Genomic DNA, 15,179 nt, shown 5'->3' on the forward strand with positions numbered 1-15,179 from the left:
GCTCTCTCTCTCCTTTTTTTATCCCTCCCTGTGCTCTGAATACTAATACTCTGTCTCTCTCTCCTCTCACTGCCTGTACAGCCCAGGCCAGTGCTAAAGACATACTGATGTATGTGGGGCGTGTAGAGAGAAAGCCAGAGAGATGGAGAGGTGTTGTGTTGTGTGTGTGTTGGTGTGTTTGTGCATGTTAGTGGGAACCTGCACTGTAAACAATTGCTGTTAATTTACAGCAGGATTTCAACAGTATTAACCTGTTATTGCTAAAAACAGTGCTTTACTGTTAATACAAAAGAAAACCTGTTAAATTACGCTAATTTTTTAACTGAACTATAATGCATTCTTAAAAAACAGCACTTTACTGCTGATCAACTGTCTAAAGTATCATCAGTAACAGTTTCATGCAGTATTTTTTTTTACTTCTGGGGCCTGATCTGCACATGTGAGGCTTGTACATTGTACATGATTGGACAATCAGTGAATTAGCTTTATTGTTCTTCACTCACATGTTGTTATGGTTTGCATTCTGTGCTTGTAGCCAGCTATATACTGACATTTTGGGAAAAGTGTCAACAAGTCTATTATAGCCTTTAATTGTATTTAGTGTACTATTCCTATGTCTGTAACCTGCTAAGTCTATTCATCTAGGCAAAAAATAATGTTTATTAAAATGTATGTAAAAAATACAAGCTAAATAGTGCATTAAAACAAATCAGTAAGATAATGTAAAAGAAAGGTGAAAAACAGCTATATGATGTATCTTTAAACAGTAAATTAACTGTAAAATACTGTGAAATTAATTTTAAAAAACAGTTCAAACTGTATTTTTCATTAACAGTATAAAGCTGTAAAATTCAGCGACAGTATAATAATGTTAATTTTACAGTAACATAAAGGCAACCCTGCTGCCAGTTCTTTACTGTTATTTTACTGGGAAATTCTTAACAGTGTGGTGATGGTGTGGAGGGTAATGACCACTCTCAGCGTGGGTAAGAAGGGCCTAGGATCTTGTTTGGTCTTATTAGAGCAGTGATTAGATAATAATACTCCTGCAGATTCCCCTGGAGAGGTGGTGGTGGTGGTGGTGGGTGGATTGTGGGGAGGGAGGGCACATAAAATGTTTCTCTTTTTTATGGTAGCATCCCTGGGATGAGAGGAGGAGGAGGTGGAAATGGAGGTGGGGATGAGGGAGTGTGAGGAGGAGGAGAAGGGGGTGTTGCTTGTGTGTCAGGTGGTGGAGAGCAGAGATGGAATGGAGGGCCAAAGTTCGGCTCTGAGCCAAAAAAAGGACATGGCTTTTAGCCTGTTTGTATGCGTGCGGGTGATGGTGTGTGTGTGTGTGTGTGTGTGTGTGTGCGCACCATGGAAACCTCAACGAGAAGAGCAGCTGAGGTATACAGAGGCCATGATCTAGTTAGAATGAGACACAGTCTTATTGGAGTCATGATTAGATTATGATATTCTGGCCGGCCTCATATAAGCAGAGAGGGGGGTCATAAAAATGTTTCTGTGTTTAACGTCACCGGTGTCAGGATAATGAGGACCCTCCACGTTCGAAACGGGAATAGATATTGTATCAAAGTGGTTGTTTTTTAAAGTGGTGTTCCTCAGGGCGCCCTTTGGGGTCCTTGACTTATTCCCAGAGGGGAGTCACCCAACACAATGAAGAAAGCTGTGATTCAATTTTAATTGAACTTGTACGTCAAGCAGTGAGAGAATGTAATAGGAATGTAGTTTTGATATCCAGATGTCCGGTTCTTTATTAAATCACATCCATCAACAAAAATCTCATCAAATCTATCAGATAAAATAATTATAATATGGTTGATGTGTTCTCATTCCCAACTCGTCAAATACAGCAACTTGGTCAGTGGCCCTACGCTTCAAACTATAACGCTCTACGTACCCCTCTAGCATCAGTTTTGCACGTGTTAGTTTCCACTCGTTACATGCTTACATTTTCAGTTGCCGTATTTGACGACTTGGGAGTGAGAACGATCTGGATGGTCTGTGTGTAATCCTTCGGGTTACTGCATTGAAAACATGTGTGAACCCCTGCATTAGGGCTGAGACAGTGCCAACTTTAACAGTTATGTAAGGCAAGTCATCCCTCTGCCCCTCAAGACGTTCCTGCTGCCATAATAAATGAACATGGTGAACAGTGTGTGCTTTTGACTCTTGTTCTCTGTGTGATGTATAGATGAGTTTTTCAAGATTGCCAATACTGCATGTTACGCTGTTTAACTGCAGAAAAAAATAATCTGTGGTGATAGGGTTGAAGAGGAAGCTTGTGAATTAATCATTTTTAGTCAATAAGGAAGTCCTCCTGCTGTGAGTTCTGTTGTCAAGATAGAGGTAGGCACCTTCATATTTAAAGACAGCACAGTGATGAATTAATCATTGTCACAGACTGTGCCCAAACATCACCTAATGGGCTACACAGCACAGAGAACATCCAGATCTTATCCTAAACTTTGGTGTGGAAATTATACATGCATTTGGCTCAAAGACTATTCTAAACGCACGCAATTTAAAAAATAGCTCTGATTAAACTTTTATTTATTCATAAAAATGCTAATTACGGGCATTAGATTGCCAATTGAGGTTGGAGGGGCACTTAAATTACCTTAGCTTAAGTGAATCCAAATTTGATCTTGTGCTTTTTATTATGATAATGGAGAGCAAAGATCAAGATAAAGATTTAGAAAAAAACGTTTGGAATCCACATCTAAAAAGGGTCACATTACAGTAAGAGAGCATTCAAGACTAATGTTCCTGCTGAGCATTTAGTGATCTTCATCAAAGATTTTATGGCACTAATAAAATATTGTCACTCCATATATCTTACAATTCACCACATGGACAAAATAATAACTCGAGAGTCCCTTCATCTTCTTTATTACACTGACCACATAATAATGTATTCCCAGCAGCATTACTAATAACTTGTCACACTGACAAAAATAATAATATCTTGTCAATCATCACACATTCCCCTGAGAATTGGCAGAAATTGTATTAAATAATAAAAAGAAAAAACATATCCTACGTAGTGTAATGAATTATCACCCCATAAATATTTGTCATTGTCTTCGTCGTTGTTCTGGAAACAGCGATGGTAAAAGAAGGATGGAAAAATAGCTGTGTTTGGACCCCTGCAGCTGGCGATGATTGACTGATAAATGAGAGTAAACAGTGACCTCTGTTAACTGTCACAGCGGAGCACAGCGAGAGGCTGAGACACAAAACAGAAGAGGACAGGGACGCATAGCGAGGGAATCAGAATACAAACAGAGGAGAGGAGAGGAGAGGAGAGGAGAGGAGAGGAGAGGAGAGGAGAGGAGAGGAGAGGAGAGGAGGAGAAAATTAAACAAATGTGATTGAGAGAAGAGAGAACTAATAGCTCGGATGGCGGCGGGGACCTTGTTTGCTCTAAAACAGGCGCTGGCATGACAATATCTATATATGGGGCAAATGATCCACTCTTGCAAGTGCACATAAAACACACTGAGGCACTAGCTTTCACACATGGATACTACATAAGCACTTTACTCAATGCATCTAAACATCACACATGTGCAGACATATTAAAGAAAGTAGACCGAGAGATGCTGGAGGGGAGAAGAGCCCACAGAGAGAGATTAAGAGTGACTAAGACCATGGGTGTTAACTCGCTACGGCAAAATGAGTCCAAATTTGAATGTCATGTTTTGAAGAATAACATTAAGAGCAAATTCACAAAATGTATTAGAAGTTACTTTGCCAAACGTAAAAGAAAACTAGTGTTAAAGGAAGCTAGTTTCCTCCAAGCTTTGTACCCTAGAAATGCATCACATTGACCACATAATACATTTCCCTGAGTCTTGAGTCGTTTTTCACTTTGTTCCAAGAAACTTTGTTGATAAAAGCAGGTTTGACTAATTCTGGTTACAAATGACATTGAATGCTTTTAATTGCCAGGGAGGGGTGCCACAGTGTAGATCTCACGCTGACATTGATTAAGGACCTCAAGCACGTCCTGAATTGAAGTGGGATCATGGGAGGGCCTCTCATGTCCTGACCCTCCTATTCTAGATAAATAGACACATTAGACCCAAACACAGAGGTCAGACCTGGTTTCTTGTTGAGGTGACAGTGGTCAACAACACTTGTGAACCCCCGCTGTGCCGCAACCCTGGTGTGATGTCTTCAACTAATGTTACGTCCTTTTTCTTCTAGAGATGCTTCTCCCTCTGGCTTGAGACTGTCCACCAAGCTTGTGGGTCAAGGAACAATATCAAACTCTATTTCCAAAGTTTATCCTTAAAACCGCAATGCTGCCTTGGCTTGATGTCATTTTAGGACAGTATTTCCATTGAAGAGACTCTTGGACCGCTAATCTGCAAGGCGATGGTCAGGTGGCGGAGCTAGCACTATCACTGTTGAGCTAATCTGCTCGCAGTTTTACTTTTGGCTGACCACTGCTGGCTGTGCAGCTATTACACTGTAACCTAACTGACCACACTGACTGTGGGGTTGGCGATGATGTTTTATAGATTTTATTTGAGAAAACGGTCCGATGGATAGTCTACATTTCAATCAATTCATTAATGAAAAGTACATGTATTGTCTGGATAATGGCTCTGGGCTCATTATCTGATATTTCTTTAGGGATTATGAACATTATGAGTCACTTTTGCTATGAGTCAGACATTAAAAAAATGAAGAAAAGTCTGTGTTAATAGAACTGTAATACAGAAACTGAAAAGTGATTTATTTTGAAGGCATCTAAGAATGTGGTTTTCAAAATCGAAATAACTTTGAATATTCATAATGGCTATAATGTCATATTTGGAGGAAGGTTAGTTTGCTACAAGTCTCCAGTTTTGCCTCTCTCCTAATGCATTGTTCTAATCACAATTTGTCAAAACTAAACAGAAATGAAAGTAAATGAAAGAAACACAGGTTGATTAACAACCTTGTGCGTTTTTTCATTTGCTGTGGAAAGATTTACTAATTTTCCATTTCCATTGCCTGATGGATGCACTGCCTCAAAGGCTAAACTCTGTGGTAAACGCCACAGAACTGCTTCACCTTAAATAAGCAGCAGAAAGCCACGGCCCATGTAAAAAAAACAACAGGGAGATGTCAGTTAGGCTTTTCCGATTTTCACTGGTCTCTGCTATGACTCATGTCAGGCGGGTTGCCTGTGAGTTTCGAGAGGTTTAGTCCATAGTGACAGCGATTGGTGTCTTTTAGTTGTTTAGTTTAGTTGCCCTAGGAGCTTTCTGTGAAGATAAAGATCCATGGCAGCTCAAGCTGACACTTGTTGTTATCTTAAAGGAGCTGGTTTTCGGATTTTCGTTTGCAGTATAAGTAGGGTGAATAATGCATCATCGTTGACAAAAGTTGAAACATCATGATGATCTAACTCCTTAAATCCAGGTTTTCTCAAATCACCATTCATCATATGTGATGGGTGACATCAGCCCAGGGACTCACTGTTACCCCTATTACCTCACCACAGCAGGGTCAGTGGGGACAGGTTCTGTTCTTGAATAATAAGCCTTTCCCGTAGGCCTTTGTGCACTGGATCCTGTCTCTTTCTACTCTTCACTTTATCTTCTCTTACTCTCTTCGACTTCCAACTCTACTGTTGAGCAATAAAAGGGTAAAAAAGAAAACCATTGATTGACATACACTGTATAATAAGAGACAGTATATCCATAAAAACCCATTGCAGTAAGGAATAACTGCAGCCAAGATGAAACCAGGCTTTGAAAAACCAAGAGGTTTTTATTATCTGAGTTCTGGCTGGTATGCGTATACCTAATCGGTTCTCCAAAGTCCTTACATTCTGAGCACTTTGAGACCTGCTTTCTGTTCTTCAATCACAAGCAATAGAGACAGAAAATCAGTCCACTCATCCTCCTCTCTGACTTAACTCTTTTGCAGGTTTTTTGCCTGTTGTCATCATTTGGAACTGCTAATATGAACCACAATTCAGTCCGCTCAACCAGTTGCCTCTCTTGGTTGAGTAAATTTCCATACCCTTCTGCACTAGTTTTCCCCCATAATTCAGCCATGTTCCCATACTCAAGGCTATGGGTGCGTTCTAATACCCATACTACTATACTATTTAGTATGCCAGAAAAAGATTTAGCTTTTCCCAATACATAGTATGTCAAATGAAGTATGCCAAAAATACCAGGATGTCCTACTACATCCAGACGCATTTTGCAGTATGCAAGCCAGCATAGTTTTCTGGCTATTCTGACCCACAATTCTTTGCGCAGCGTAAGATACGTCACATCAGTCACAAAGACCGATGACAGCCTGATGACAGCTCATTGACAGAAGCCGCAATGACAGATGACAGTTCAAGACGCAATGTTCTGACGAAGTCGTATGTCCCAATTGTATGCATATACTGCATGCAACAGTACGTACTTTGTAAGGGCCGCTGCAGTACGTACTAAAAGTAAAAAGAAAAAGTGTGCGATTTGGAACGCAACCTATGTCGCTCACCAGAAGAAGAGGGAGGTTGTCCCTCATGGCAAGGCAAGACAGAGCGGACAGACAGAGACATCACTTAAAAAGCAGTGTCTCTGTCTGTCTGCTCAGTCTTGTTTTGCCAAAGGGGACAAACATTCAACGTTGCCCATAGCTCACTACGCTTTACTTTCTCAGCAGCACCAGCAAAACAGGACAGAGTTTAACTTCTGCCAAACAAAGTCCTGCGGCTAAACAATAGGACAAGGTGCTGTCCAACAACGAGTTAAGGGCAAGCAACACTCTCGTTGGCTATTGTTTCTATCGGTTATGATAACACTGGAGGCTACTCACCGAAGTTGTTGCTGACATCTTAGAACGAGGCAACATCACTAAAAAAAGGTCCAACGGGGCAAGAAACACAAACGGTCAGATGATTAAGGTAGTAAACAAGCTGCCAGATTAGCTACCTTGCTGTGATTGGTTGTAAATGTCAAGTGCATGGGACACAAACATAAACATTTATTTCATTTCATTCATTCATTATATAACTGTATTGTTGAAGAGACAGTGGTGGTGGGGATTTTTTAGGGATTGTGCAATTTTGTGTATGGCCTCAATGACATACAGGAAGTTAAAGCATTTCGCCTCGTAGTTCATGAAATTAATGTAGAGTGAATTTTGGACTGTGAGGGAACGAACTGGCAGGCATGAGGAAACAAAGGTGGATTTTCAAAAAAGAGGGTTTTATTTACCCAAAAATTAAGCAAACAATTTACAAAATATGCCACAAATTCTGGGCCAATAAGAGGTCAACTAAGAAGAACACAAAAGGGAACATACAGTATATAATGGCTGATCGGAGCATTTTTTAATCAAAGGGGGCAACAAAGACAAACCACTACCACCTGAAGTACAAATAAAACAAAATAGGCCAATTAGTCTATTACCAGATTCTATATTTTTAGGAATTAACCAAAACAAAAGCACCAACAAACAAGTAAAAGTCTAAAGAAATATACAACGCCTCTAAACTAGAAATCCCAATCCCCCCCATGATGGGGTGGGCACATGGTACATTCTGATTGGCCACTTCCTGTATTTTAGAGCTCTGTTTTAGGGGGCATGTTTTGCTCCATTGTGACAATGAGGAGAAAATTAACTATGAACTGTAAACTATAGAAAACTAAGGTGTTCGCAGAACTGTTACCAACATTTACATCAGTCGTGTGGCAGCAGCTGTGGCCATCACCTTGAAGACCAAGGTTCAGAAAGGCCTTCTGCTCACACTATGGACACTGCATGCAACCTGTTCCTCTAAACACAACAAAATATGTTTACTAATGTAATAACATCTGATTTTGCAATAAAGAGTAGCACAAACAGCCCACTTAATTAATGAAACCGTAGACTTCCCATGAGAGGTGATTTGTTGTACTTCAGCTTAATCTAATGTAAATTAAATGGTGCTTTATTAAATCTAAAGTTTAAAACTTAACTTTTGAATTAGTTTCCATCACACGTCGCCAACTCTGACGTAATATTGTCCCGTATTGGCCTTTTATGTCTGATGTAATTATGCATCTTCTGTATGTATTTGTACTTTCTTTCCAAAAGTCTTCTCTGATCACTCTCAACCTCATCATGATCACTTGTTACCATGACAACTCTTTCATAGGACCAATCGCCCACCTCTCTCTCTTTCTTTCTCTAGCTGTCTCTCTCTCTCTTTCTCTAGCTGTCTCTCTCTCTCTCCGTATCTCCTATTGCTCTTTATTGTCTTTGTCGTGACTCCCCCTCACCCATCAGCCACTGCAATCACCCACTTTAATTTCTCATCAGAGGATTCCATTTGCTCATTTTATCTTAATTTATTTATTTTTCTTTCTGTTTTTGTTTTTTTTCTTTCGTCAGATGCCTTCAGTGGAGGAAGACTCAGTAGCCTGTCCTCTCTGTAGCATCACCAGCCAGCACAGTCACAGCATCTGGCAGTGAACCCCTCCAGCCAAACTCAACGAGGTCAGTCCAGTTACTCAGCCGGGCTCTTTGGGGGGTTTTCCAACCTCCTTGCCCTTAGCCTGGAGCAGTTTGGACAGGCCCGTACGCAGTATGTGTTAAGGTCAGGAACCTCAAAGTCCTCTGGTGAACCCAAGTGGCAGGACATAGTGGCTGAGGTTTTCAGAAGGGTCTTACACAAGCTGTTACTTCTAAGGTCAAGGGGGCTGCAGTGTGGAGGAAAGTGCATCCAACTGCTTCCTGCATGGCTGGGTATGAGGCAGGGCTTGTGCTTTTACAACGTGATTTTTGAGCACTGGATGTTCTGTGTGATGGGGTAAAGAGAGAGAGGCTTTCATTGTTGAATTGTGTGTCCAAGTTGGACATTTACAAGAAGAACATTTGGTGAGGCAGTATGGAGTTCCTAAAAATGTTGGAACAGCCTCAAAGAGGATGTGAAGGGAGCTGAAAATCTTGGACATGAACTCACAATTTACATTTTTCCTGGAATTTTAAGCATTTCTATAATTTCTTTGTCGTTTTGTACCCCTATTTATTTCAGCATTTCACCTTAAAGCGGCTAAAAAACATTCTTTTATGTTTCTTTTATATCAATGGAATACATGACAGCTTGTATATGAAAGGGGTCGCTCGTAGCGATGAGCCCACAGGGATTCATCACCCAACTCTGCATTTCCTCTCAGCTCTACAGAGCAGTATGGCAAATTACAGCTCACTGTTTTTATTTTCTGGCCTGTAACTTCATTGTTTTGGTTCACTCTCACCACGCTCATGGCGTGTCAGCTGTTCTCAGCGAAAAGACGGTTGATAAACCGACCTGCTGAGCACCAAACAGCAGACAAAGTTAGAGACTAGCTGATGAACACAGTGGAGCATTTAGCAGTTAAAGTGACAGATATTCAGGAGTGGTGGACAGAAGAAAAACAGAAACATACTCCGAATGAATGGTAATGTTGCTCTGGATCCACTAGATGTATAAATAAACCAGTTTGCTAGTTTGTTTTGCTGTCCCCAATTGGCCAAAAAATTAAAAAAAAGTTAATGCAAGTTTAAACATAAACTCATCATTAGCCTTTTTTATTGTGGCATTTTGAGCATTTCTTTAATTTATTTTATCTTACACTAATAACTGTTTTTTGACCATTTGGGGACAGAAAAAACAAGTGAACAGACCATTGCCTTTTAAGTTGAAAGTTGAAGCAAATGTGTTAACAAACCGTTGTATTACACATATTTAAATGTATTACACATATAAACCAATGTATTTACACATCCAGCAGACAGTTACAAAGCAACATTATCATTCGTCTGGAGTTGTGTCTGTGTCCACCTGATTATTGTAAATCCAATATTCACCCTCTTTTAGCTCTGCCTTTGGTCTAATTAGTCTAAATATCTGGCTCTTTAGGTGTCGCTAACCAGCTAGTCTCTAACTGCGACTGTCTGCTGTTTGTTGCTGACCAGGTGGTTTCTTTTCCAATTAAAACAGTTGCCTGCTGTGGTCGAAAGCAATGCTATGAGATTGGTGAGAGTGAAGCCAAAACAGTAAAGTTGCGGGCCAGTAAGATAAACAATGAGCTCAAACTCACTATAAAGCTCCATAGAGCTGCAGATTCAGGTGATAATTCTCCGTAGGTTCATCAATACACCTTTCACATTGTCATTCATTTCATAATGTATCAAAGGACATTAATGAAATAAATTCAAGCAGAAGGGAGGCTCATGCACACAAAGTTTAAAGCAGATATAATCACTTTTTTTATAATATTAAAAAAGGATTTAAAAAATATATAAAATGTCTATTATTGGGGCTGCAGTTGCGGGCTGCAAATGTCAGTTCGTATGGTGGGAGAAAAGGGTCTGACTCACGATAGCCTGGTGGGGGTTCGTGAAGATGATTTGAGTAATATTTTGAGATGTCCACTTAATTCCTTCTGTCTTTCTTCCTTTTTTTTGTACTTATCATATTTACTGTTCCGTCCTTTCTTGCGTTGTATCTCTAACGTTAGTAATGTCTCATCACATTCTGTCTCTTGGCGCTACAGGAGCCACAGAGCCACAGAGCCAGGAGACTAATCTAATCATTTAGGGCCTGCTCTTGAGTAGTAAATAATTTTCTTGGCATATCACAAGGTATGCGTGTGTGTGTGTGTCTGTCTGTGTGTGTGCATTTACGAGGGTTGTGTAATTCTCCTCACTCTTTCCAGTGTTTCTCGCCACGGTCCCCCACGGTACCCCGAGGACAGCAGCAGCCCTAGACCAATTTTTGTTCTTTTTTATCTTGTTCTACAGTGACACACATTGGTCTATATTTCACGTCACTCTGACTAAACTGCTCCGCTGTTGAGATGTCCACTTTAAAGCTTGATGCACTCCTTGTGTATGGATTTGGCTGCAATGCCAGCAAAGCACTTTGCCTTGAGAAAGGAATTAAACCCCCGAGGTTTTTCTAAAATAGATTAAATAGGGAGGGGAGCTGAGAAGGCTGGGCTTATGGGAGGGGCACTACCCAAATATAGAGAACCTGCCAAATGCCAACGGGTGTGGGCGAGGAGGCTGGCCTTTCTGATGTGTGTCTGCACATGTGGGTGGGTGTTTGCGTGCATTATGAGGATTTCTAGGATGTGTGTAAAACAATACATATTGTATGCCTGTTCCTGTGTGTGTGCAGATGAGCTTGTGTGCACATTATATGCAGGCAAAGAAAACACAGGGGCTGAAGATTACGCAGCAAACATTTTGACATTGACAATAGAGTGTAGAAAGCCAGCATAAAAGGGAATGTTTGTTGAGTTTCAAAATTGTTTATACCGTGCCATCATATAATGGGAAAAATTTTGTGTTTATTGGGTTTGGCATTGAAGTTATTCATCTCTGCCTTTCAGATGCTTTCCAGTTCAGGGTGAGTGAAGCGACAAAGTGAAAGATGCAAACAAACAAAGGCAGGTAATGCGCAGAAAGCCACGGGAGGCGGTGGGGGATGACTTGGAATGGGAATTGCAAAAACAAAACACAGCGCAGAGCAGATCCAAGCGAGAGCCGGAGGAAGGTTTTGTTTGCTACGTCTCACATGTTTGGTTACTCAAGCTAATGAGCAGCAATTAGACAGCAGCCAATTAACTCTGGCCATCAGACTGAGACCGAGGGAAATGGAAAGAGGAGGAGCGAGGAAGTGAGAGAAGGGAAAAGAGTTGAGGAAGGGAGGGGAGATGGATGGGTAAATGACCTGGGAATCACATCCGCTGTTATCTGCCAGAGATGTTCATGTGTGCGTTTGCATGCAAATGAGTTGTGTGTGTGTGTGTGTGTGTGTGTGTGTGTGTGTGTGTGTGTGTGTGTGTGCGTGCGTGCGTGCGTGTGTGCGTGTGTGCGTGTGTGCGCGTGTGCGCGTGTGTGTGTGTGTGTGTGTGTGTGCGTGTGTGCGTGTGCGTGTGCGTGCGTGCGTGTGTGCGTGTGCGTGTGTGTGTTCCAGCAGAGGGAGCTGTGTAGGCCCATGTCACTGTAAGTGCTCTACATGACCATCTGGCTCTCACTGTCAGACTGGATGCTGAACTTACGCTTAACTCTTTCACTGCCAGCATCTCCTTCACATCCATACGATAAAAAAACAAAACATGAACAGATACCACATTTGTCTCACTGCGGACAGTTAGAGATAACACACACCTTTTGGCCAGTATTATTATATGCACTGAATAACTGAACAATCAGACCCACAGAATCAGAGATTTAAATGATTGATGACAGATTGATGGAGACGCTGTGTGATTGTGCATCTTCTCTGGCAGCCAGTATGCTGACCAGATTGCGTATCTGCTTCAGGCTGTGGAGGGAAGGAAGCAAATGGTTAATTTCTCATACTCTGACTGCTGATGCAGTGTTCCAGCTGAACCCCTTGGAGAGTCTCTCGCTCTCTCTCTCATTCACACACACACACTCACACATACACCTACAAATACACACTGTACTGTAGTGCTTGCCATTCTTCTGAGTAGCCTGCTGCCCTCTCTTTAATTAGGCTAATTGAAATGCGAGAATAACCATTTTCTGGATTGCTCATTATTTTGGAGCAGTTTAGAATGAATGCTTACACATTCAGAGGAGAGCCGGTCTTTTCTCTCTCCTTGGTTGACCCTGTTGCCTGGTGCAGATGAGTCTGGCCCCTGCAGGCTGAGGCCCGAGGGCTGTATACCTGGCCTTGGTCGGTCTGCGGCTTGGCCTTAAGTCTGCTTGCTCCTCTCGTGACTCTTTGCACCTTTGGCTTTTTAACTGCTACCTTGCCTCTGCCTTTCCAGGGGGATCATCCCCCACCGGTGGCCTCATTGTTGTTTAAGCAAGAGAGTCAAGTGGGATTTTCCAGACATCCTTAAGATAAATTGAGAGAGACGGTTTGTGCTTAAGTGCTCTTGGCAGGTCTACAGGTGGTTGGGCGGCTTTTCCTGTGTTCTTAGCTACTCTGTTAACCCCCGAGCAGGCTCACTGTTGGCCCTTAGCTGCGACAGGAGCCTCCCCAGGGCAGCTTGAGCTTATGGAGAGCAAGAGGAAAGAGACAGAAAGAAAGAGAGCGAGAGAGAGCCTTGCTCCAGATGCCAAAGTACATCTGGAGCAAGGAGCTGGAGAGAATACAGTATGTGTGTGTGATAACCTGAGAAAATGTTCATATGTTTTGTGTCTCCCTGACAAGGAGGTGAGTCATTCCCTCAACACACACTAATGCACCCACCCAACCATGCACACATACACATAAACACACGTACAGTCTCACACACACACACACACACACACAGTTCTCGACTAGACTGCACGGGGGCAGATCACATGCTCGTCATTAGCCCTGCAGAACCGACCGCAGCAGTGTACAGTAATATTCACCTCATGATGTGACTTCAAACATTTGTCATATGTACACATTACACACATAGAGAGTCATTTGCCTTCGAGGAGCTTTGTGATTTCCTCATTAACTTCTCGAAATGTAATGAGTCATTGAACCAAGTTCTGTGGCTCTGTTAATTATGGCTCCGTTTCAGCAGCTCTCTCCATGGCAACCTAAAGTTCTGCCTGTCACCACATGAGAGATGAGGGAATAAAGACATTTTCCCATTATGCTGCCACCCCGGCGTGCATATTTCTCCTCAAGACAGGCCTGCTGAGGGTTGTGCTGCTGATCTTTTAGCTCCCTCTGCTGGAGAACAGGATAAGCTAGTTGTCTTCTGTAGTACGCAAAAATTGTGACTTAAATGAGTGGTGACATTAGCAGTGAAAATCAAGCAATGTCAACACAAACAGTGACATGTTTTGGATTCATGATCAATCAGGAAGTCTTGTGTGATAAATAAGGGTAAGTGGTCAGCACTCCTGCGCTAAGAGTGTGTGTCCACATGGTGACCTCACTGAGATCAATAGCTAAAACTGTGAGCAGTTGGTGTTTGAAAGCTCAGTGGCATCAAATTGAATATCATGAGGCTATTAGCATGCAAATGAGCCGTTCCCACTCATTATTGTCCTGACAAACAAGCGTCTGTTAATGGGTGTGTATTTGCATTGCACCTACAGTATGAATGAGCTTGAGCTAATGAATGCAAATGAGCAGAGTTCAGAGTTTGGTGAGAAGCGACCAGTTTGCTCTGAAAGGAGTGATGAAGAGGGAAAGTCAAAATGGATGTTAACAGTGTTTCAGAACTAAAAGAAGTTGGGTACTTGATGTAAATTGCAAAAGTCTCTTTCTCGCAGTATTACTCTTACCCTTTCATTGTTCCCTTGTAAAATGACTGAAGCATAAAAATAACTTGCTACCCTTCAGCTCTTCTTCTAATGTGACACAAAAAGTCATTGAGCCCTGGACGCAGATCAAATGTCTGCACTACCCAATTACAAGCTTCTGTGTTGTGTCGAAAGTGGCCCGCAGGTGATGCTGCCAAATAAAATGTCTACAGAGGGCTCATAACTTTCACATCATTTGTCTCTTATCATGTGTTGTTTACATCATTTTGACATTAATCAAAGTATAAATGAGGGTCAGTTTTATCATGAAAGAGTCCACTCCCACCAGCAAAGAAATACGTCTTTGAGGATGAGTGTGATCACTCAGGATTGGCAGTGTATTTACTGGTAATAACCTTTTTCTTTTAAGGGTTCAGTGGACCAAAGCCAAGACAAAATACAGTCTACCCCATAACAGAGCTGGCAGAACACTCCACTGCGGGAAACAAGCTCTCAGGTCATGGACTTGGTTTGTCATTCCCCATAAATGAACTCCTCAGCTTGTTGAAAACAAGATGAAGGATGACAAAGGGACTTTTTCCCACTTGCCAGTCGACCACTGCCTGTGGCCTTTGTGCCACTTCTCTCACTGAATTGTATTTTTAGGTGTCATGAGGGGTTTAGTCATTGGTGAACTTCTTTTTGACGGATTGGTCTGGGCGAAGCTGAGTGCTCTGTCAGTGGCCACTGGCCAGAGCATGCTAAAACGAAACAGTTGAACAGGGGTGATCTATAAAGATCTATAAAGTGTCTGTTCTTTTCATTTCACTTTTTAAAAATTCTGTAAAGTTTTATTTGATAATGATATCTGATATTTAATTGATATTTTTTTATAATAATGAAAAATGACAATGGAAATGTGGCAATGTGAAGGGGTTTCTCATAGTGAAGAATCTATAGAGAATTATCACCTAAATCTGCAGCTCCCCTCG

Source organism: Sebastes fasciatus, chromosome 13 (genome assembly GCF_043250625.1).
Source record: "Sebastes fasciatus isolate fSebFas1 chromosome 13, fSebFas1.pri, whole genome shotgun sequence".
In the NCBI taxonomy this organism is placed as follows: Eukaryota; Metazoa; Chordata; class Actinopteri; order Perciformes; family Sebastidae; genus Sebastes; species Sebastes fasciatus.